Consider the following 21,558-nt stretch of genomic DNA (forward strand, 5'->3'; position numbering starts at 1 on the left):
GGTAGCACGTGTATGAGAAAGGATTATTGGCTATTTGACAAGTGGAGCAAGAACCCTAGGCAGACTGCTTACTGACAAAGGGGATTCCTTGATAAAGTTGTGAATGGAATTCTATTAACTTGCATCTTTTATAATGGCTCCCTAGTGATCATTCAGAGAAGTGACTGGGCATCCTCCAAAATCAGGGAATGAGAATGAGGGTGGGAGAATGATCTGCTTCTGATTGTTGCTGTAGGTGAAATAGTCAAAGACTTCTCACCTTTTGGTTCTTTGCACTAGGTCCTTGTTGCTGATAACGCACAAAAACGAAGGATGTGTCTCCTGTCCAAAAACTATTTTAATACTCTAAGTGAATAGTTGTGTTTACAATGTCCACCCTTGATCCTAACAGCAGATGAGAAAATTTACTTCCCTCTCTTCTTTGCAGAGGTGGGGGACTACAGGTACAGAACATGGCATATACTGTTGGTTAGTTTTGTTGGACTGCTTTCCCCTGTCTTTCTTTTTATTATTTCCTCTTTGGGTGGGGGAAGGGGTTGGAATAACATTGGAAATTAAGGTTATGTCAACACGAAAGATGTTTTTTAAAGTAAGTTTAAATAAATTAAACTTGGATAGATGTGCTCCTTGTGATTAAAAGAAAGTTAAAAATTATTCATTTTGATGTTTTAGAGCTGTCTGCAGGAGATTTTGTCTGAACTTTCACTCTTTTTTGAACACTTGTAGTTCTGATCACTCATCTGACTTCCAGTCATTTAGTAGATCATAGCTTGTGCATTATAGCTTCATTCTGGTTTGTTTGGACTGATTTTTTTGTGTGTGTACTGGTATGCTTCAGATATGTAACATTAATTATTGTTAGGTCACAGGCAAACATCACATACATTGCATGGCCCCATTTCCCATATCTCTTGATAGATGAAATTTCTAGACTGGATAACCACCACTGTAATATATTTTGACATTGGTAGGACATCAAAGGGGTGGCTAGGTGGTGCGGTTAGTAGAGTGCTGGGCCTGAAATCAAGAAGACTCTTCTTCCTGAGTTCAATCTGACATTTATTAGCTGTGTGACCCTGGGCAAGTCACTTGATCCTGTTTGCCTCAGTTTCCTCATTTTAAAATGAGCTGGAGAAGGACATGGCAAATCAGACCAGTATTTTTGTTAAGAAAACCCCAAATGGGGTCACAGAGAATTGGACACAACTGAAACAGCTGATTGACAACAACAATAATCTCATTTACTACAACTGAATATGAATATGGTTTTCACGTTGTTGTTATTCTTAAGTTGTTTCAGTTATGTCTGACTCTTTATCACCCCATTTGGGTTTTCTCAACAAAGATACTGGGCTGATTTGCTGTTTCCTTCTCCAGCTCATTTTACAGATGAGGAAACTGAGGCAAACAGGGTTAAATGACTTGCCCAGGGTCACACAGCTAGTAAATGTCTGAGGCTGGATTTGAACTCAGGCCTTCCTGACTCCAGGCCCGTGCTCTATCCGCCACACCAACTAACTGCCCTAATAGAGGATATTTGTAATGTGCCTGGCACATAACACGTGCTTAATAAATGTTTGTCTCCTTCCTTCCTCCCCAATCTACCCCCAAAACTGCCTCACTCCCATTCATTTTACAGATGAGGAAACTGAAGCCCAGAGAGGTTGTGACTTGCTCAAGGTCACATAAGCTGCAAATATTAGAGGTAGGATTTGAATCCATCTCATCTGATTCCAAAGTCAGAAAGAGTTCTTTTGAGAGGGCTGTCTTGCCCAAAATCTCAACCTGCATTTAACTGTAGACTTATGACTTCTGATGAACTTGTTATTACAAAATATCCAGGCTTGGAAGGGATTACAGATTCATCTGGGGCAACTTGTTCCCTAGAAGGTTCACCTCTATACTGTCCCTGCCAAGTGATCCCAAAGACTCTTTTTGGAAGACCTCCAGCAGGGTGGAACTCCTCACTTCCATGGACAGCCTGTTCCACTTGTGAACTGCTCTTAATTGTTAGGAAGTTTCTCCTTATATCTGGCAGCTAGGTGGCGCCATAGTGCATAGAATACTGAGCCTGGAGTCACAAAGACTGATCTTCCAGAGTTCAAATCTGGCCTCAGACACTTACTTAGTAGCTATGTGATCCTGGGCAAGTCACTTAACCCTGTTTGCCTTGGTTACCTCATCTGTAAAATGAGCTGGAGAAGGAAATGGAAAACTGCTCTATTATCTTTGCCAAGAAAACCCCAAATGAGGTCATGAAGAGTCAAAAACGACTGAAAAACAAAATTCCCTTTTTATCTAGCCTCAAATTTCCTCTCTGCAATTTCTCCTATTTCTGCCCCACCCCCTCACCCCTTGGGACCAAGCATAACACATCTAATCCCTTAAAAAACTTGAAAACGACTACTCTGACCCCGTGAAATCTCTTCTCTGTATTAAAGATCCTTAGTTGCTCTAAGCAATGTTCTAATGGCATTGTTTTGATTTTCCTACTGGCCTGACCTCCTTTGGACACATTCCAACTCATCCATGTCTTTCCCAAAATGTGGCACTCAGATTATAATACAGGGCTCCAGATGTGGTCTGACATGCCTGAGGAACACAGCTTACCTCCTAATTGTTCATGTCAGTCTGGCATATGGTACCTCCCAGCAGGGAGGCTCTGACCACTGCAATTCTTCTTTTCTGCCTGTGATGGGTACTGGATGTCCTCTTTCCTGGGGTCATCCACAGACCCTCATTACGCTTCTCAAGTTGAGAAGCTGCTTCCTCTATTCCACCTCATTCTGCCCTCTATGGGAAGAACTTCAAAGCTGTTAACAAACTCTAAATATTCAGTGGATCATCTTTAACTGATCTGGGCCACGTTCTGCCATCCTCAGACTTCTTTCCATCATTCTGCTTTTCTGAACAATTCTGAATTGCCCCCTGCCCTTCTGATTCTTATTCTCTTTTTATCTCTTCTGAAGTATCCCCATTCTTTAAAACAGGAATTCTTAACTTGAGATCTATGAATGCTACATAGATAGATAAATAGATATGTACATTTTATTGTTGTTAAGGTACTTTTGGTCACGTCTGACTCTTCATGACCCCATTTGAGAGTTCCTTGGCAAAAATACTGGAGTAGTTTGTCATTTCCCTCTCAAGTTCATTTTACAGATGAGGAAATTAAGGCAAAAAGGGTTAAGTGACTTGTTCAGGGTCACACAGCTAATAAGCATCTGAGGCCAGATTTGAACTCAGAAGGATGAGTCTTCCTGATTCCAGGGCTGGCACTCTATGTTGTCTAGTTGCCCCATGCATATTCATACATAACTGCACTTCCATATAAGTTACTTCCTCTTTAATACCTTATATTTTATCTTATGCATCAAAAGACATTATTCTCAGAAGGGATATGTACATAGGTTTTACCAGACTGGTAAAGAGGTCCATGTCTATGACCAAATATACATGTGTGTGTGTGTGTTTGTATTTATGGTTATTTCAAAGGAATACTCCATTCTTCCTAATAACCTGGAGACTAGGAAGACAGGCCTTTTCTTTTCTCCTTTAGTTAGGAGATCATTGTGCACTACCTGGCCCATGGTATCAAATTGTATTGCAAATTACTCCCACAGTCTGTGATTTAGTCAAAATTACCTCCTTGATGGTCCTTGTACATCAATGAATGAGGATGCCATTTTCCATCCTTGAGCTTTTGCATAGCCTGTCTACCATATGTAGTTCATTCCATTTCATCTTCACCTCTAAACTATCTGTTTCCTTCATAACTAGACTCAAGCATCACCTTCTATTTAGGTTCTGAGGGGCTCATGACTTCCCCCAACAAATTGCCTTGAATTTTTTGTAACTATGTACATGTTGTCTCCTTCCAAGGAAATATAAGGTCCTTGAACTGTGTATCCCAATGTATGGTGCAGTGCCAGGTACACAGAAATCATTTTTAAAATGTTTGATTCATTTATTCATTGTGTTTACATAATCATTATTTCACATAGCTAGGAAAAATAATAGCTATCATTTATACAGGTTTTTTTTTTATCACCCTCTTTACATGCCAAGTTTAATAAGCCCTTTATATTTAGATATAATTTTTGCTCATAAAACAATGTGATTACCCCCTTAAGACTCCTATGTTCCCTACCACTTCTAGAATTCTATGATGCTACAACTCTATTCATTTAAAAACATGGTATTTAAGTGAAAAAAAATTATGCATTTTCTTTGACTTTGATGGCTTTAAATCATTTTTCAGTTCAGCCTGTGGTTAGCTAGCTTAGGAAATTTAGGGTAAGAGTAGAAGAGAAATCTACATTCTCAACAAACTGAAAATTAAAAATGATTTGTTCGCTCAAAGTATTGAGGGGAATTGCCAGACATCATTGTCCTTACTTTCCATGTGCCCACAATGACATGTCTAGATTAACAAGAAAGAATAGATAAATACATATTTTCTTGGAGTGACTAAGGCTAGTGTCCTCTAGGTTCACTCAGAATTCCAATTTACTGAAGACTCTGGCCCAAGATTTGACCACTCTGAGCTCTATTTACAGCAGAATTTGGGTTGCTTTTCTTGGTTAGAAAGCATGTTAATCAAACATATGATGTTCTTACAATACTCTGTGACAAGCAATGTTGTATTTTTCAGAATGTTTCCATCATGTCAGTTATCAGATAAAACCCTTTGAAGCGACTGTAATGAATATCTAGTCAACTTTTCAAAATGTTCTAAATGTTACTGAATTCAAACTATTTATACATAGCTCACAAACTTTTTGAGGAAATAAGCCTCTGGCAGCTTTACAACTGTAGAGAAGAAATGAAAGGGATAGTGAACATCATTAGTGTCAAGACATTAATATGGAAGGATGGTGCCCTGCACTTGGTCTAAAGAGACTTAGAAAAGCATGGTTCTGGTCTCCAAGGAAGTTAGTTGAAGAAACAAGATATACACCTTTGGATGAAGTAAAGGGACATGTTCATAGGATCATAGATGTAGAGTTGAAGGGGCTCTAGGGAATTATAAAGTCCAACCCCCTAATTTTACAAATGAGGAAAGTGATGCCCAGGGAGGCTGTGACCTGTCCTGAGTCACAGTTAGTAAGTGTCCAAAGTGGGATTTAAATCACGATTTTCTACTGTATCCATACTACCTCTCTCTTTTAATCACTACACCTGGGCCAATCTTGCCCATGATTTTTCATAAAATATCTACCCAAGAATCTGCTCAGTTTTACACTTTCTGCTAATCCTTTTAATACCCCCTCATGATCCATAATCCAGAATTCTTACAGGCTATGCTACTGGAGAGGGCAACTAGGTGGCACAATGTATAGATTGCCAGACTTGGAGTCAATAATACTCATCTTCCTAAGTTCAAATCTGGCCTTAGATGCTTATTTGCTGTGTGATCCTAGGCAAGTCAGTTAACCCTATTTGCCTCAGTTTCCTCCTCTGTAAAATAAGCTGGAGAAGGGAATATCAAAGCACTCCGGTACCTTTGCCAAGAAAACTCCAAATGGGGTTGTGAAGAGTCAGACATGACTGAAAAACAGCTGAATAAAAAAGCCACTTGAACACAGGTAAAGCTATTTTTTTTTTTTACCAAGTTAGAAAGGCTTTGGGTAGATGCCCAGCATCAGACTATTTGTCTGCTTTCCAAGACCACTTGAAATAAGTAAAGACAGGCTTACTACCAGTAATGCAGCCAAAATACAACATGACCATCCTATTTATGTTTATATCTCTCAAGAACCTAGCACATTGCTATGGATACAATATAATAGATATCTGATTAAAAATATCAGCTAACTTCCCTTACCCCCCACCCAATACAATATTACACATATATAATCATCAAGCTGACAATGTGGCTACTAAATGTTATAGGAATTCATGGGAAAACATGTACTAGAAAATGAAGAGCAGGTAAGATTTATATAAGTGGAATTCATGTTGAATTGTTTTGAACTGAGGGGAAGGGGAAGGACTTTTCCAGGGAGTATTATTAAATAATTGACTGAAGCTAAAGGTTTGTTCTGGGGAACAGTGGAGAGGTAACTTTGGGCCAGATTATAGATGGTTTTGAATGCTAGACTTGGACTTAATTTTGGAGACAGTGGAATTCCATTGCTGAAGTAGAAAGATAACTGGATTTTTAGTACGGAGATCTGAGTTCAAATCACAACTCTAGCACAAAATACCTGTGTGATTTTGGGCAGCTCACTTAATCTGTGTTTCCTCACTGGCAAAATGAGAAGTGATTATAGAGTCAGAGGCAGAAAAGACTGAGAGCCTGTCTGATGCAATTATCTCAATGAGGAGCTGGAGGCCAGAGGGGTTAAGTGATTTGTCCAAAGTCAGCTTAAGGCAAATAAACCATTTATTAAGCTCCTACAATGTGCCAGGCCCTGTGCTAAGCACTAGTAGTACAACGATGACAACAATCCCTTCTTTCAAGGAGCTCACAGTCAATTGGATTCACAGGAGATTGGTAGCAGGTGACCCTGAGACCTCTTCCAGCTTAGAACCTAGCATCCTACACTGAAGGCTTTCACCGAGTTAATCAAGGATGGAATATTTACTGTACAGTGTTTTAAGAACTTTGACCTGACAGTGTTGGATGGAATGAATTGGAGGGAGGACAGAGCATGTGGCAGTAGAAGACCATTTAAAATGCTGTCTAAACAAATAGAATTCTTTTTAAAATGTTAATAAATGTTAATAGTATTTCGGAGAAATAGCAAATTAATAATCATTGATTATGAGGTTACCTTTGCACACATTCATTCTCTCTCTCTATGTCTCTGTCTCTTTTTCTCTGTCTGTCTCTCTCTCTCTCTGAGTCTCCCTCTGTCTCCCTCCCCCCTTCCCTCTCTCCCTCCATGTCTCTCTCTCTCATCCTCTACCTCTCTTCCTCTTCCTCCCTTCCTCTATATCTCTTTGTCTCCTTTCCTCTCCCTTTCTCACCCCCTTCCCTTTCTCTCTTTCTCTTTCCCTGTTTTTCCCAGTCTTTCTTTCCCTCCCTCCTTTTCTCCCTCCCTCTTTCTCTCCGTCTCCCACTCTCCCTCTCATCCATCTCTCTCTCCTTCCCTTTTCTGAATAGTCAGATTAGAAAGCATGATTGCTAAGAACTCTATATGAAATATGAATCGACAGATGCCAATATAGTAGATCACTCTACTATTCAGCTGTTTCCTTCTTGGAGAAGGTACCTGATTGCTAGAGCCTTCTGACACTCCCGTTGGCTCACTCCCATAATGGAGTTGCCAGAACTGGCTCGGAATGCAGCTGCATAGGTCAGTTCAGTGGTCCCTAGATGATCCCTCCTTCCTTGTCTGCTTTTGCTGTGCTTGCAAATACTGGATATATATACATATATATACTTAAATCTGATCCCTTTTCCAGTTGTGGTAAATGTTTTAATTAATGCCTCGGTGCTTCTAATCAACAAGAAATCCCCAAAGAGGCTAGTGCCAACTGCAACACTCATTTTCCAAGAGTATTTTCTAGAGTTTTGAGATTAAGCTTCAGATTATTTTTTTAATTAAGCTTGCTTTTAGTAACAGTGATATAATAAACAATTAAATGGTACCAATAATTCTTCATTTTTTTCTACCATGTAGAATTCTCTATACCTTAATTATGTACTTACTACATTCAATTATAGAAAGGAATTCCTAAGTATTTTTTTTCCTTTCCTCCCCATATAAGCTTTAAGGAACAATGTCTACTGGGAGGGAAGAAGGAAAGTGAACAAGCACTTATATTGTGTTTACTTATGTGCCAGTTATTGTACTGGATACTTTTTTAAAAAATTTCATTTGATCCTCACAATCACTTGCTATTATTACCCCCATTTTACAGTTGAGGAAACTGAAGAAATCTGAAGTTAATGACTTTGCCAGGGTCACACAGCTGCTATTGTGTCTGAGGCTGAATTTGAACTCAGGTCTTCCTAACTCCAGGCCCATTTCTCTATCCACTGTGCCATCAGTTGCCTCTACAGGACGATTTCAATGACAAAAGTGTTAAAATATGTTAGAATAATTTTACACACACACACACACACGCACACACATATGTATGTATATATTTGTATCTAATGGTAGTTGTCTCTAGGTTGGGTGAGAGGGAAGAAAAAAGTAGTTTATCTGATAATTTCATTGTATATTTGAGAGGAATAGGAAATTGTGCAAAGTAGATGAGTAGTTTCATGTACAATCATATTTTTTTTATTATACTATGTTGTGGAAATGCTTGTTTTATTCCATAAATTAATTTTTAAAGATATTAGATAAATGCAATCTAAAATATTGAAATTATATCCATTTTTAAAATTTGATCCATTGCTTTCCAAGAGAAAGGCCAACTATGTTAATATGAATGAATTTGCATTTCTTATTCTTCCCAATGTTTTCCAGTGGCGTGGATACATTTTTTAAATTTTTATTGAAATAGAATTACTCAAATTATCTTTCATACCAAGTATTACATGCTGGACACAAAGACAGTCCCCAATATCCAAACTTTACCTGTGACCACGTCCTCCATGTCCTTTGTATATAAAGGCTATAGCCCCTTCCCCAATAAAAGTGAACATTATAGTTGGGATATTCTGCAAACTTTATTGCTTGGAATTTGTGGTTCTCTTTCTTTTATTCCCCACTCTCCGTCATTTTCCCCACCCATTCCCCAGCTAGCCAAGGGTGGAGTCTCTGCTGGCAGGATTGTCAGTAATAGATTACTGCCTATAAAAAAGGGTAAGAGGAGGAGGCATCTGTCCTTTCCTTTCCCTATGCCACCCCCTCCTCCATTATCCCATGGCTGATCCCCTCCCATCTATTCAGTTGCTCCAATAAACCATGTAAAGTGCCTTCGAGCACTATATAAATGTCAGCTATTATAATGGTTACTCAAGGCCCAAAATTATCTCTGGCAGCAAAAAAACTTCTGTGTCATCTCTGCTCTTAGATTCAGAGGCCTCATTCTTCTCTGTTCCCCAACCCCAACCAGGGCCTGCCTTTTCCTAGCCTCAGCTCCAGTGACTAAGTGCTCAGCATGGTTTGAATATGGTTTTCCTCTAAGACATGTATGAATACAGCTTTAGACCTTTGTGCACAAAGACCTACCATTACCATCTCTATATAGCTTTGTCTTTTCCTTTGTTCAAGTGAACAAGAAAATGGAAAGGGGGGTGGGTAAAAGAGCAAGCCTTTTTTCTCCCAAATCCTTGAGAGTGATAGTGGCTTAGAATGGAGATACCATGGGATCATAGCTCTAAGGACCCTCAGGTGTCATCTCATCTAAAACCCTTCATTTTATAAGTGAAAAAAAACTGCGGCCCACAGAGGTTAAATGAGTTGGCTTGCTGTGTTTGTGTAGTTTACCCTTCATTCTAGAAGAAGATCATCAGCATTGGAGGGCCATGTCTTGACTTGTGAGTTGGGTTGAAGTGAGGCAGAGCTGTACAAATTTTCACAAAGATGCATGGTCAGTATCACATTTGGGATTCGAACCCACGTCCTCCAACTTCAGAAGCCATGTTCTTTCCATTGCGTCATACAGATGTCCGTTTAAGTCCTGCCACTGACACCTAGTGCTGGGAAACAAGTCACTTGACCTTTCAGTGTCCCAGGTAACAACACTAAAATAACTAAAAATTATGATAATGAAAGCTAGCATTTATATAGCACTTCAAGGTTTGCAAAGCACTTTACAAATATTATCCTTACAACAAACCTAGAAGACAAGCGCTATTATTAATCTCCATTTTACAGCTGAGAAAATGAGGTAGGCAGGGGCTGAGAGATTTGCTCAGAGTCGCAAAGCTAGTAAGTGTCTGAGGCAGGATTCTACATTTTCAAATGACAGGGCAATTGCTAATCTGCATTAGGAGAAGGAGTTTGCTCACTGGAGAGTTCCCTACACTAAAAGTATTATATGCCTAGACTCCCGCCCCACCCCAATATCACTGCCAAAAAAAGAAAAAAAATCCAGAACTTTAAGAGAAAAAAAAATTCCTCACCACATCTTATTGAATATGAGCTCCTTGAGAGGAGAGCTAGTAGTTTGCACATATTGGGTCAATAATTCTTGTTTACTGAATGGCTTCTTTAATTGAACTGGGGTAATTAGGTTCCTACAAATGTCGATGGGCAGGTCTCCATACCTAATACTCTATAACACTTCAGATGTAGAGTTTTTACCACTCACCTCTCCTCAGCACCATCAGTTTCTTTTTATCTCACCTGCCCTAAACACCACTCCCTAGAACTAACCTCTTTCAGCCTCAGTTTCCCCATCTGTAAAATAGGGATAATAACACAATCTACCTCATAAACTTGTGACAAGAATCAAATGAGATAAAATGTGTTGAGGACTTTGAAAACGTAAAAGCACCACATACATCTTAACTAATTTTATTATTTTTTTTTATTATTCCTTCATTTTCTCCTTTTTTTCTGAGAAGGCATTATTTTTTCTCAAATGAGTAGCAAAAAGTCAAGTAAACAAGCATTACTAAACTCTACTGTGTACCAGGCACTGTAATAAACTATTGTTATTGTTGTCTGTTTTTGATTCTCAAAGAAGATCATGGCAACCAGGAGGTAATGCTACACCATGGAAGTGAATTGAATTTAAGTGAGGAAAGGCTGTGCAGTCACTAGCTTCACTTTCTCCTCTGGAGCCATCTGGGTGCAGTGGCCAGATATAGCTCAGGAAGACTAGAGATTGGCCCTCCATGTAATGGGGGCACTGAGGATACAAAGAAAGGGGAAAAAAAACCAATCTGTTTCATTAAATCCTACTATGTGCTATGCTAATCACTGAGAATACAAAGAAAGGAAAAAAATAACCTGCCCTCAAGGAGTACTCACTCTAATGAGGACGACAACATGCAAGTCACAATGTATAAGATATATTCAGCATAAATTGGAGGTAATCTCAGAAGGAAGGCATTAGTGTTAAAGGGGCTTGGAAAAGGCTTCTTTCCCTAAAAGAGACTTGAAGGAAACCAGAGAAACCAGAAGGTAGAGATGAGGAAGGAGAGAGTATGGAGGACAACCAGTAAAAATGAAGTGTAATATTTTTATTACTCTAAGTTATAGAAATGCTTGTTTATTCCATAAATTAAAAATAAAATAAATATTTTTTCAATAAAAATGCAGAATAAGTGCCACAGGAGTTGAGAAGAAGTAGAGATCCCCTTGGGTCTGGGTGATTACAGAAGATTCCATAGGGATAAAGATGAGTCTGATATAGATAAGCATAGAGGAGAAAGAACTGTATCCATGCTCCAACCATATGCTATACCATTTGTTCATGTCTGTTTTCATACTTTTTATCTTTTTTGAGTAAATGTGACCCTGTCTTCCATTACCATGCCTTTGATTGATGACTTGAACAAGAAGGAAAAAAATGCAGATCTTTGCCATTAGAATAAAGTAATATTTTAAGTCCTCTTGAAAATGTGTTTTTTTGTTGTCACTCCAAAAGGGCTTGCCTAGAACTGTGTGAAATGCTTTTCTCTTGGATTGTATTCACTTGGGCCACAAATAGAAATTCGATATCTGTGGGACAATTCACTCATTTGCTACATGGCAAGATAGACCCATTGCTACCAGTAAAGGCAATATATACATCAAGAAAGTGTTGCAATTGCTGCCTGGAGGAAAAGTCACCAATGAGTGGGGGAAGTGGCAGAACTGGGAAGAAAAAAAATACTGCATCTTTTTTGTCAGACTCAGAAATTGAACACAAAAAATTACTCCTTTCAAAAGTCATGAATACTTGACATTGGGTGTGCCCATGGTAAGATTTGCTGCCTGGATTTTTTCACAGCCAGAATGACTTGATGTGTTGAGTAAGTGTATGTTGTTTCTAGGACACTTTATATTTCTTAGATTTACTATTCAGGGCCCTTTAGCCTTAATGAGTTGCTAAAAGACTGGAATTTTGCTACAGTTATGATCATAGATTTTTGCCAAGAAAAATCTCTGAGATTACATTTCAAATACATTCTCATCATTCGCTTCAGTATCTTCTCCAATGCTGGAAGAGGATTAGATTTGCTAAACAACAGATATTCCCCATCTTTGGTGTTACTTTTGCCTTGAAACTACTGCTAATGAAGTCAGGTATGGGTTCAATAACTTGGGCAGATAGAATGGCTTTGTTCAATTTTTTATAGACTATGTGGATAACATCATAGAACTTAGTACTGTAAGAGGTCTTAGTGATCATTTAATACACCCATTCATTTTATAGAGGAAACCAAGGTTTATAGTGCCCAGAGCACACGATGGCAAAGCAGGGATTTGAACTCATACATGACCTCTAAAAGCAGAGCTCCTTTCATTGTACTTCTGTACCTCTCCCACTTCCCTGGCCATCTTGAAAATTCCTGAGAAAAGAATCTTGATATAATGAGTGTGGCCAACTCAAGGAAAATGTTGGATAAGAGAAATCAAATGACTGGTCTAGAGTCTTCTCCAAAGCAGAATTTGAACTCAAATCTTCATGATGCCAAGTCCTTGCCTCTACCTACCCAGTGCAAAAGGAGGCATCTACAAAGTTGCAATAACTACAATAACAACAAAATAATAACAATAACTAGCATTTATATAGTATTTTAAGGTTTGAAAAGCACTTTTCAAATGTCTCATTCTGTCCTCATGACAACCCTGGAAGGAGGTGATATCATTATCTTTTATAGATGAGAAAACTAAGGCAGACAAGTTAAGTGACTTGCCTAGGGTGTCACAGTTTGTAAGTGCTGGAGGCTAAAATGGAACTCAGTAATGGAGATAGGAGAACAGAGTTTGGTGTCAGGAAAGGTAAATGGGATAATATATGGTTATGAAGGCAATTTCTAGTTTAAAAAAAAGTAAACTAAAGGATCCAGAAGATATTCTGGGGACCTGGTCAGGAAGGCAAATAATGGTCAAAAAGACGATGATACTGAAGTGGGTGAGTGGAAAAAACAAACAAACAAACTTGGTCTGGGATGTAGACTGCCAGAGAAGAAGACTTGCTGTTAGTTATTGGACAGTTCAATGTTGTTTTTCTCAGCACAATTAAGGATGGATTTATTACTTTGTGACTCAGAACTTCCATTGCCCCTGTTAAAAACAGCAGCTTGGTTATATGCACCCTGATCAGTGGGTACTCAGAATTATAATGATAATAGCAAGCATTTATTAAATGCCTACTATGTGTCAGGCATTGTGTTAGGCACTGGGGATACAAGTACAAAGAAATAAGTAATCCTTGTTCTCTTAGGAGCTGGCATTCTAACCAAAGAGGTAAATGGAGTCATGAAGACTCAGACACAACTGATTGACAACAACCTTTGACTCCAAGTATTGAGGGCTTTCCATTGGGTCATGCTGCTTTCAATGAAGGAAGGAAGGAGAGAGGGAGAGAAGGGAAGGAGGGAAGAGAAATGGAGAGAAGGAAAAATGAGAGAGAGAGTTAGTTTTGAGCCATTGTGACATAATAAAGTATTGGGTTTGAAATTAAAGACCTGATGGCAAAGAATTGGAAATTGAGAGGATGCCCATCAATTGGGGAATGGCTGAGCAAGTTGTGGTATATGAGTGTAATGGAATACTATTGTGCTGTAAGAAATGATGAACAGGCTGACTTCAGAAAAACCTGGAAAGACTTATATGGTCTGATGCTGAGTGAAGTGAGCAGAACCAAGAGGACTTTGTACACAATAACAGCCACGTTATGCGATGACTAAGATTGTTAAACTGAACCTTTCTCAGCATTATGAGGATCTAAGCATTTCCAGAGGCCTCGGGGTGTATAATGCTGTTCATATTCAAAGGAAGAAGTAAGGAAGTCAAATCGCTATCACTTATTTTTACCTTCTGTTGAGTTTTGTTTCCTCTTTCTGATGGTTCCTCGCATTGGTTTTAATTTTTAATTACAACTTCACTAATGTGAAAATATGTTTAATGGGCATGTAAATGTAAAGCCTATATCAGATGTGTGCCATCTTGCGGAGGGTGGGGGGGAGGAAAAGGGAGAAAAATTTTCAACTCAAAAGCATATGGAAAAAATAAAAAAATTTAAATAAAATGAAAAAAAAAGAAATTAAAGACCTGAGTTCTCAATCTGACTTTGCACCTTACTAGCTGTGTGATATAAGGCAAGCACTTCTTTTTCCTTCCTTATAAAATGGGGATAATGTCACTTGTACAACATATCATGATATAAAAATAAAATGATATCACATGTGTGACAGAACTTTGTCATTGTAAAGTGCTAAATAATTGAAAGTTATTACCATGTTGTTTCTCTGTTTTCATTGGCTTTCAAGTCTCCTATTTCTCCAAAAATTCTGCTCCACATTAAATGGAAATCCATTGGATTTCTTTGTAGTGATGTTTTTTTCCCGTATTCCTGAAATTGTGATGTTTATGTGCATTATTTCATTTGATCTTCACAACAGTACTGTGAGATAAGCAAGTATAGGTATAATTGTCTCAATTTATAAACAAGGGAACAGATAACTCAGACGTTAAGGGATTTGTCCAGGTTCAAATGTTAGAGGTTTAAGGGATTTGTCCAGTTCAGATATTAGAGGACCATATCTTGATGCCACATCGAGGACTGTCTCCACTGGGCTATGACTTACCCATAGTTATTACTTCGTAAATGTCTGTTAAATTGAACTGACTCTCACATTGGATTCAGAAACTCATGATTCCCAAAATAACAAACTATAGTGAAATTAAATGTTTATGATTTCATTTTTAGTTTGTTGAACCAAATTAAATTTGGTAGTCATGGTTTAACTATCATCCTGAATCATAATTTGGTAATAATGCATGTTATCACTTCCAAATAGGCTTTGAATTTGCTTTGACTGCCAGAGATGCATCCTCTCTTAAAGTACACCAAAAGCATATCACTTATCCTTTTTTCCCCCTCAACCATCTGTATGTGAGCCAACCTTGAGGCCAGGAATCAATTAATCAAGTCAACAATCAATTAAGCACTTACTGTTTGTTAGGCACTGTGCTGGATGCTAGGGTTATAAATACAATGAATGAAACAATTTGACACATACTCTGTGATTCTGGGAAAGCCACTTAACCTCTTGATGCTCTAGGCAACTTTTTAATGCAATACAATCCACTTTCGTTAAATGCCTACTACGTGGCAGGCACCGTACTCAACTCTAAGGATAAAATTAATTTAAAAAAATAGTCTGTGCCTTCAAGGAGCTTACAATCCTATGGGGAGAGACAAAACACAAAAGGAGGCAGGAAAGGTAAGGGGGGGGTGGAGACAAGGGAGTATCTTGCTACATGGAGTTGAAATCAAGCAGAGCAGCACATGCAGAGAGAAACAAGCCAGTTTCTGCCCTCCATTAAGGCAGAGATTGGGAGGATTTTCATATCCTACTCTTCAGCCCTCCGATCAGAGGGGAAAGGAGGCTTCAAAATTTGAGTTAGCAACATGGAGATAAGATTAGAGCTGCTAAATTTAACCTCAAAGGGAATCTATTCCTTGGACTTGGAACCAGACACAACAGCAAAGTGAAACAATATGTTTTGTTAAAGGATGTTTCCTCACCCAGGAATTCCCCATATCAATGAAATTATAAGTTGATACCCTGTCACTATTTCTATGTGACCTAATGATGCCATTACATTGACCAGTCACATCTCCCGATTGTAGGACATGGTGGATACTAAAACACATTTCATTGAGGTTATTTATTCAGTGAAGGTGCATTCAAAGATGATGGGCACTGTGCTCATCACTGGAGAAACAAAGAAAGCTAAATAGATTATCCCTAACCTACAGATTTTAAATTCTTTTGATGCTATTTCAAATACTCATAGGCTGGAAATCTCTATTCATGGTGAAAACAATTTGCTGTTTAAAATATTAGATGCTCTGAGGTCCTGCCTTCAAAAAGCCAACACACACTGACTGGGTTGCACATTAAAGGGGAAACTGTCAGAAGGCATTTTAATAAGGAGCAGAGACTTTGATTTTCACAGAAGGAAATACTGCTTGGATAGGCCCATTTCCTAGCAGGTACCTCTAGTTATCCCTCTACATTGTCTGATTGCCTTTTCAGGACAGTTATCTCTGGACTTAGTAAATACCAAGAAGTCATGTAGTCGTCTACTGTCACGCTATGTTCTAATTGCCTTGCATGTATCACTTTTCTAAATGCTGTCCAAAAGCAAGTGAAATGACATTTTCAAAGACCTTGATCCTTAGAATTTTACACATATGGTCTCTGCATTAGTGTATGCCCTAGTCAGAGAATCCCTTTATCATGGAATGGATACTTTTCCTAAGTTTGATAAAACTACTTCTGCTAGAATAAAGAGCCCATATGGACACAAAATAAAGCTTGGTAAGGAAATCCATTTCAGAATCAATGTCTTCCCTGGAATAGCTTTGATATTTATTCAGTTTTAATTTGAAGTCAGCAAAGTAGATAACCCCTGGAAGTCCCTTCCAACTGTGATATTCTGCAATTCTCTGATTCATAGACAGAAGGAAATAGTTTTAGATTCTTAAATGGACCAAAAAGTAAAAATGGGAAATTACCATTGCACTCTAGAGTTACCCATAACTGTCCCAACCCAGCATCTAAAAAAGCATACTGTGAAGAGCGTGTGGTGCTGGGCTTAGGAAGTCTCATGGGCCTAGAATAAGAGTTTTTAAGCTTTTTTACATTATAGACCCCTTTGCGGGTAAAGTAGTAAAGCCTACTACCCTTTGAAGAATGTTTCTAAATGCATAAAATAAAATTCACAGGATTACAGAGAGAACCAATTATATTGAAATACAGTTATATAATTTTTTTTTTAAAGTTAATGAACCGAGTTAAGAATTCCTAGTCCAGGACTTTTTTCCCCTACATATTAGTTGAATTAGATTGCTTCTGGAGTCCCTTTCAAAACTCTGAGGTGCTGTCAATGAAAGTCTTCCAGCATAACTTTAATTACACATCAGGTGCACTTCCCTGTTTTCATTGGTTAAAAGTAGAGCTACAGTCTCTGTATCAGTGATTATAAAAGTTGCTTTTAGCCGGGGTGGGGGGCAGCTATGTAGTGCAATGGGTGGAGCACCAGCCTTGAAGTCAGGAGGACCTGAGTTCAAATTTGGCCTCATAATAAACACTTGACACTTACTAGCTGTGTGACCCTGGGCAAGTCACTTAACCCCAATTGCCTAAAAAAAAAAAAAGAAAAAACAAACAACAACTACAACAAATTGCTTTTAGCCTAACACAGAAACATTACCTGGTTAAAACCAGATTTCTCCCTTCATTTCATTTATTTTGGTAATGAATATTTGTTTAAATGAATATGATGTGATAAATTGTGCAATAGTTTTATATATATATATATATATATATATATATATATATATACACACACACACATACATGCATGTATGTGTATATACTTATATATCTGAATATGTGTATATGTATAGATCTATCCATATATATTTGTATATCTATGTACATATATACATATACATATATACACACATATGTATATATACGTACACATGTGTGCATATATGTATATATACATATATGCTGTGATTACAGAATGAACATTGTTTGCTATATGTAATATTTCATTTCTTACCTCCACGCTTTTGCAAAGTGGTTCTCTAAACCTAGAACGACCGCTCTACTCATTGCTGCCTCTTAGAATCCCAAACGTCCTTTCAATAGGATGGCTCAAATTCAGTTTCTCAGAGCTCTTTTCATGTTGATGGCACTTGCTATTTTCTTTCGGATACTTCACGTTGATTTTTCCAACTACAGTGTATCTCTAGCAGGAATGTGAGCTCCTTGAAGCAGGAAATGATACGTTTTTGTCTTTATATCCCTAACATGAATTATAGTGTCTTGCATAGAAAAGAGGCCTGATAAATGTTGAATTGAGTTGCCCTGAAGTATTTTGGTGTATTTCATGTTTCTCCATGACCTGAACTACAGGATGTGATCTGAGAGAGACAGCCTACTCTTCAACAATAGCTTATTGGCAGGTTGTTTGGAAAGAGAGGGCAAGCAGGGCATTTATCTACCCTTGGCCTGACTGGATGTATGTTTCAGGTGAATTTTAAGTTTCTAGGACTCTTTTTTAAGTTTATATATATATATATATATATATATATATAGTATATATATATATGTATATATATAGTATATATATATATATACATATACATATATATATACATATATATATATATATATATATATATATATATATATATATACACATACATACACACACACACACACATTATTTTTTTCTTTTCTGTTTTTATTGGATGGAGAAATTTGGCTGCGGGGTAGCATAATATTTAAATTTCTGCAAAGGAATTCATAGTGCTTGTTCTGGTAAATGCAGGCATGCAACAAATTCCTTTACGCACTGAATGAATTGTAGATGGCCTTCGTATATACGTTCCCTAGAAATCAAGTCAAGAGAAGAAGGAGAATACGGAAAAGTTAATGCTAGAAAGGTTAAAAACATAGAACAGAAGGACAAGTAGACAGCCAAACCAAGAAAAAACCTGGAAAGAATTGCTTCTATAACCCTTTCTTCATAAACCATGAGAGGTAGTGTGGAGGAGTGGATGGAACCCTGAATTTGGAGTAGGAAAGACATAAGTTCATATCCATCATCAGACATTTGACTAGCTGTGGGACCTGAGGCAAGGCACTGGTGGTCTCTAACCCTCAGTTTCGCCATCTGGTAATACTACCTATATTGCCTATCTCATGAAGTTATTGAGAGGGTCAAATACAATAATATTGATAATAATAGCCCATGTTTAGAAAGTAAGTGCTTTAAGGTTTACAAGGATATGTATGTGTGTAGATGTATACATACACATCTATCCACCTATATCCTTACAACTTTTCCTTCTTCTTTCTTTTTCTTTCTTTTTTGTTCCTTCCTTCTTTCTTTCCCTTCTTCCTTCTTCTTTCCTTCCCTCCTCTCTCCCTTCTTTCCTTCCTTCCTTCCTTCCTTCCTTCCTTCCTTCCTTCCTTCCTTCCTTCCTTCCTTCCTTCCTTCCTTCCTTCCTTCCTTCCTTCCTTCCTTCCCATCCTTATGAATTTTAAATTACTTACTTTTTACATATTATATTATATCATATTATATTATATTATATTATATTATATATATATTATATTATATTATATATATATTTATATATATATTATATTTATATTATATTATATTATATTATATTATATTATATTATATTATATTAGAATCATTTACCAGCTGCCATTCTGTGTCATAAGTGACTTATCACTTAACCTCAATGCCCAGGTAACACTCTAAAATTATAAGCCATAGACCAATTTCTACATATTTTACAATCAATATCCACAATACATACATATATATACAGGAATATACAAATATAGATAGACAGATAGATAGATAGATAGATAGATAGATAGATAGATAGAGATAGAGAGAGAGAGAGATACACACAGGTTATCTAGATATCACTATATATAATCATGATATATAGATGTATATATCTATAGATTGCCATATATAGGTATCTCTATATATCAGTATATAGATAGGTAGATATCACTATATTTGAATATATCTAGATATCATTTATATAGAGATATAGGTATCATTATATAGAGACTATAGATATATCACTTTATAGATCGACATCTATATAGCTTGTGAGGTTGGTGATATTATTATCCCCATTTTACAAATAAGGAAACTGAGGCTCAGAGAAGCTAGAACATTTTCTAGAGTCACACAGCTAGTAAGTGATTGGGGTAGGATTAAGCCCAGCTCTTCCTGACTCCAAGTGCAGTTCTCTGTTTACTATGGGGCGTTATATGAGAAGTTCTCTGTCACTTTTTTTCTTTTAAATCTGAAACTGTCATTTCACTGGTATAGGGAAGTTCTGGTTAGGAAACTCCTTCTGTCAATGGAGATCAGCAATTGTTATACAGCTTATAGTCTTAGAGTGTTACCTCTAAGATAAATAACATGAAAGAAAAGAGAAAGCTAGTCCTTGCCTTCAGGAAGCTCATAGTATAATAAGGAAGACAGTACTTAAGACTATGAAACTAAGAAGAGATTTGAACCCATTTCCACCTTATTACACAGCCAGCTATCTACTAGATGCTGCTATAAACCTTGTAAACCTTCTAGTTCTATGAATGCCAGATATCATTATTGTTACTTTTAAAAGCTACTGAAATGTAGTATCAAACATCTTTACTTCTACTTTAATTAAAGAATGATTGAGCCATTTCAGTGTTGCAAATCTTCCCTGAATTCCCAAATTCTACCCCCATGTCTTTAAGGTATGTCTGGTACAAGTTTGTTTCCTCCTCTATTGGCATCATTTCCACCATTCCTTCAAAGTGATGACTGTTATGAAAATATCCAGCTAATACTGTTTCCATTAATCTGAAGCAAAAGCTTTAGTGAGATCTACTGTTTGCTTCCTTCCTTCCTTAGTTCTTTTTTTTCCTTCCTTCCTCTCTCTCTCTCTCTCTCTCTCTCTCTCTCTCTCTCTCTCTCTCTTTCTTCCTTCCTTCCTTCCTTTCTTCCTTTCTCTTTCTTTCTTTCTTTCTTTCTTTCTTTCTTTCTTTCTTTCTTTCTTTCTTTCTTTCTTTCTTTCTTCTTTCTTCTTTCTTTCTTCTTTCTTTCTTTCTTCTTTCTTTCTTCCTTCCTTCCTTCCTTCCTTCCTTCCTTCCTTCCTTCCTTCCTTCCTTCCTTCCTTCCTTCCTTCCTTCCTTCCCTTCCTTCCTTCCTTCTCTCTCTCTTCCACCCTTGCTCCTCCTTTACTCCTTCACTTTCTCTCTCTCTGTTCTCTATCTCCCTCTCTCTGTCTCTATCTCTCTCTGAAAGATATTTCTCTTGCAATGATGTTGTTATGCACAACTTCACTTCCAATTCTTCCCACCTGGCCCCTCATGCTGACGTCCGAGCTGTGCTCTAGAGGACTTGGCAGTAGGTACTTCCTGTTGTGCATGAGGCTTTCATTTCCAGGCCATCTGTAAAACCACAACACAGGGAGGAAGAATGGCAAGGGAGAGCGAGGGCCTCCTGGTGAAAGGCGGGAAACTGTAGGGCACTGCTGTGAGCCAGAGGAAAGGGGCTGAGTAGGTCAGATGTGATTTAGGGTGAGGAAGGCATAAGTCAAGGGACAAGGCCTTGAATCTCCACCAAAAAAAATGAGGAGTTCCTGGCAACACATTTATGCAACGGCTGTGGTTTCTTTTTTGTGAATTGTGTCTCAGACAGAGAGGAAGAGGAAAAAAAACTGAATTGTATAACTTAAGAAATAGCCATATAAAAACAACAAGCAAGCTCTGAATTGAGCTGCTGTGTCTTTCGAGGGCCTCAGAGCCTGACCTCTGAATGAAGCCTCCAGCCAGCCCACTGAGATGCTTCTAGGGGATTCTGAGGGAGGCCTCAAGGGAAAGCCTGTGGGAAGTCTTCTCCCCACTTCAGTTACACTCTGCCTATATTCGTCAGCATA

At 37.8% G+C, this 21,558-nt stretch overlaps 1 protein-coding gene across 1 annotated transcript in view; it reads left to right on the forward strand.

Annotated features, from left to right (window-relative positions):
• The window catches only part of LOC110213178 (neuron navigator 3), a 449,693-nt gene that overhangs the window by 793 nt on the left and 427,342 nt on the right, over positions 1-21,558 (forward strand).

This window comes from Phascolarctos cinereus, unplaced genomic scaffold (assembly GCF_003287225.1).
Source record: "Phascolarctos cinereus isolate Bilbo 61053 unplaced genomic scaffold, phaCin_HiC Scaffold_1;HRSCAF=81, whole genome shotgun sequence".
NCBI classification, from domain to species: Eukaryota; Metazoa; Chordata; class Mammalia; order Diprotodontia; family Phascolarctidae; genus Phascolarctos; species Phascolarctos cinereus.